The following is a 4539-nucleotide window of genomic DNA, read 5'->3' on the forward strand; positions in this document are numbered from 1 at the left end:
GTCCAAACCTTATGCCGTTACTTCAGGTGCACACAAAAGGCTACTAGGACGGAAAGGCCTGTAGTCTACACCCTCCGTTCTAAAAAAAATTATTCTAGAAATTCTAGGATAAATTAACAAAAAAAATCATATTTGTTGACACTAATTAATTCTTGAATCCATATGCACTTTTTAAATAGAGTAGTATGACTTATTTTTTAGACAAATTTTGAATCCTTGAGTGGCTTGTTTTTTTGGGACAGAGGTAATAGTGGTTACAAGGGCCTCAATAGCATCTCAGGTTCTGAGTTCGACTTTTCATGAGAGCAAATATTTTAGGATTTAACAGTATTGTGCTTTTAGTAGTAGGCGATGTTCCCGTTAACAATGAGACGTCTGTGTTGACTTCTTCAATCTAAGAATTTGCCAGCTCAGTTTTCAAAGATGCTCATAGGGATAAAATTTGCGTACATGTGTTCATAAGGGTGAGTCTGCGTGCATTGTAACTTGTAAGTTTTGAGTTATAATGTGTAATCTCAAAAAAAAACAAAGACTACTAGGATTCATTTTTTCTTTTTGGTTTATTAGGGTTTCTTGGGGTTAGGGGCATCATCTCCCTATCGAATCAAGAAAGCATGCCAAGGTTGGAACTTGGAAGGCGTAGATGACACGAGTGCTGAAGGAGATGGAGGACGGCTGGGCGCATTGCAGGTCAAGAAAATCACAGAAACTCTGTCCCCACCCCTATATACAGTGGCACGTCGCCTTGTGAGCAGGAGTGGAGGACCTAGTGCGGCGAGGTGTGGCGCTTGCCGTACCTTGATTTGGCCATTAATAGGTGCAATAGCTTCTAGCTACAGGTATCTTGTACCCCTATGCTTTTGATCTAAGCTTAGAGGAAGGAAGAAAACATTGCCTCCTGAATTTCACCATACCTCAGTTCGATTTTGTCCTCCGCCATTGCTTGTGAGTTAGGTCAAACCCCAAACTATGCTTTGGAAATGGAAACAGACGAGGGAATTTTTTCGGGCAAAGCGGGAGTCAAACTCCCGACCTGGAGGTTCCCATCTGTATGTCCTACCAACCGGGCTAAAGCCCCTTTGCGAGTGACCATCTGATAGGAATGAAGAAGCTTGGTTTTGGGCGAGAGAATGAAGACGACTGAAGTTCGAGCCTCTTATCCGGCCTAACTGGCTGACCGTACGAGAGGGTTAATAATAGCATCGAGTGGAGACTGTTGGTGTAGTCAACGCACAAAACTTTGACTATTATCATCTCCTTGAATATTGGATTAATTGAAATTAATTAAAACTTTAAAATAGCCCGCTTATTAGCAGTTTATGTCCCAAATCTATATACTTTCAAGTATATTCTATATATAATAGAGTATATATATTAGGAGCCCAGGGCTCCCTATAACAATTGGAAGTCCCAGACCAGCTCCGTGCGCCCTCTTTCCCATGCAGCCCAGGCACACCCAAGGTCCACCAGACCCTCTCCCACTACCCCATATATATACAGGGCAACCCTTCCCCACTCCCCCGTGCTCCTCTCCCCAGCCCAAAACTCTAGCTCGGCGCGGGCCTACCAGGCGGCGGCGCTCCTCCCGGGCCGGATCCGGCCGGCCACATGCTTCTCCACCCTCCCCACGACCGGATCCGGCGGCGGCGTGCAGTCGGCGGCCTCAGTGCACCGCTTGCGACGGGGCCTGCCGCGCCCTCTCGGAGCATCGCCGCAGCGACTGCGGCGCCCAAAGAGCTCGCAGTACAGGGGCGTCACCTTCTACAGGAGGACCGGCCGCTGGGAGTCGCACATCTGGTGAGCGCTCCCGACAACCTCTCACCGCTTAATCCGTGCTTGTTTTTTATTGTAGCTTCCACTCAGTAACCTCTTGTCTGCATCCTCCAATTGGGTAGGGAGTAGGGACTGCGGGAAGCAGGTCTACCTGGGTGCGCTCAAATTCTAGTTCCCCTACTCAAGCTGCCGTTAACTTTTTACTGTGCTTCTTGTAAAAAATAAAAAGAGGAGCTTGTACTGCAGTTAATTTGATTGGGCTGTGCTAGCGACGTTTCTGTTTCAGGTGGATTCGACACCGCGCACGCCGCAGCTAGGTTTGAACTGAACACTGGTGCATTCAAATTGATGACACCTCCCACAATGCATCATATATTTGTCTACTATTTTCCTCCCATGTTTATATGATCGTCCTCACTGGTTTATGATCACATTCCATTTTTGGTACTCCATTGGAGCATCCATTCCTATCAGATGCATGCTTCTATGCTTGGCCTTACAGGTTTCTATGCCCCTATAGAAAACTTTTCTACACTGAGTTTGTACCCTACTTGTATGAGGGAAGTGTATAATTTTTGCCACCATATGAATGTAACTTCGTAGATGCCTGTGTTTTTTAGCATAAAAGTATCCATTTTCATCTTTATCCTTGTTGCTGTTTATTTAGTTTTGCATATGACAATTGTCGAGCATCTTCTATTTTTTCTTTATTTTTATGCATTTTCCATGCACCATAGGAGCATCATGTCTGATCAGATGCATGTTTATATGCCTGACCTTACAGGTTTATATGCCATCGTACAAAGCTCTCTACACTAGTATATAATTCTCCACATACATTCAAATGTTGGGATGGTGGTAAGCTGGCTGCTTTTATGTCATGGTCAGGTCAATACATAAGAGCTGGGTTTTTTGGCATAAAAGTTGTATTTTTGATGTTGTGGCCGCTTCAACGCGACATCATTTGTTGCTTGAGCCTGACCATGCTTCTATGATTTTCGTCACTACTTTTTATGCATAGATACTATATGTCTTGAGGGTCTGAGCACAGATACCGACTTGCATCTTATGTTTCTATGACTGCCTTCACTGGTTTTTATACCTTTTGTTGCTTTATGTAGTTGCTTAGATGTATGTGATTGCAATCATATATTTGTTTCTATGACTGCACTCACTGATTTTTATGCCTTTTTTAAATTATGAGGTGTGTTATATATTGACGAGGATCTGCCGCATGACGACTTCCACAACTTCATGCTAGCATCATAGTCCTCACCAGCTGCAAGCTAGCATCATAGTCCTCACCAGCTGCAAGCTTGCATCATAGTTCTCACCAGCGGAGTGCAAACATTATTGATTTTGTATTCATAGTTTGTACATCTCTTTTAGGAAATTTATGGTTCACACAACTGTACATCTCTATTTGATTCAAATTCTAGATGGATTTTGGTTTCTATGCTTCTAGGCCAGGTTTATATGTTTGCATTTATAGATTTCTATGTCCCGGATGATAGGTTTCTATGCTCGTTCTTTGTATGTTTCTATGCTCGTGTCCTTATGTTTCTATATTCGAGTCCTTAATTTCAAATTTCTATGACCTGGATTTATATGTTCGATGCTCGGACATTTTTCTATGCTCGTATCCAAATTTCAAATTTGAAAAGAAAAAAATAGTGGCTAAATATAATGGTGGGTTTGCATGCATGCATATGTCAGCGCATCATGTGGCATGTGTCAGTTTCTCCACTTTTATTCAAATTTCAAATTAAAAAAATGGACCGCTCAACATTTTCTATGCTCATTCGTGTAGGTTTCTATGGTCTGAAACATTTGTATGCTCATATCCCTATGTTTTTATACACGCGTCCTTATGTTTCTATGCTCGACCATCTTTCTATACTTGTGTCCCTAGGTTTCTATGCCCATGTAAAATTATGAATTCAATTTCTGTTGATGTGTTTATATGCCATTGTTCAGCTCTATGATTGAAAACCGTTTGCGAACTGAATATCCGAGTGAAGAGTTATCAGAAAAAGGAGACGTGAAAACCACCTCTCTCTCCTTCTCTCACTGGCGAGATAGTTTTGGATCTACTGGCCGTACTGCCCAAACCATGGATCTTTTGCATGGCTGACATGTTTCTATGCCACTATATAAATGTGACAAAAATCATTTGTGAGTTGGATCCTCGGGCGAAGAAACTACTATACTTATGCTCATGCCCGTATGTTTCTATGCTCGAACTTAGTTTATACTTGTGTCCTTATGTTTCTATGCTCGTACCCTTATGTTTCTATGATCGGAACTTTTTCTACGCTCATGTCCTTATGTTTCTATGCCCGTAAATTTTGAATTCAAAAAATTTTAAAAAATATATTCACAATGGATCTCAAATTTTGCATAAAAATTTTGTTGCTTCATGTAGTTTGCTTAGATGTATGTGATTGCAATCATATATTTATTTCTATGACTACATTCACTGATTTTTATGCCTTCTTTAATTGTGAGGTGTGTTGTTAACGAGGATCTACCGGACGATGACTTCCACAACTGCAAGCTAGTATCATAGTCTTCACCAGCTGCAAGCTAGCATCATAGTCCTCACCATTGGAGTGCAAATATCATTGTTTTTATATTTTTAGTTTATACATCTCATTTAGGAAATTTATGGTTCCCACAATTGTTTACAACATGGCTAGAGCATGACGGGTGGATTTTGTACTTGAGCAACATGTCTATTCAATTCAAATTCTAGATGGATATTGG

The 4539-nt window shown here is 41.6% G+C and overlaps 1 long non-coding RNA gene across 1 annotated transcript; it reads left to right on the forward strand.

The window, feature by feature from the left end:
• Positions 1-1734: 1734 nt before the first annotated feature.
• On the forward strand, positions 1735-3315 carry LOC120705868. Its single transcript, XR_005688088.1, has 4 exons — positions 1735-1797; positions 1896-1928; positions 2060-2631; positions 2978-3315. It is a non-coding gene; the product is annotated as an uncharacterized LOC120705868 (long non-coding RNA).
• Positions 3316-4539: the final 1224 nt, after the last annotated feature.

Source organism: Panicum virgatum, chromosome 5K, assembly GCF_016808335.1.
Source record: "Panicum virgatum strain AP13 chromosome 5K, P.virgatum_v5, whole genome shotgun sequence".
Classification (NCBI taxonomy): Eukaryota; Viridiplantae; Streptophyta; class Magnoliopsida; order Poales; family Poaceae; genus Panicum; species Panicum virgatum.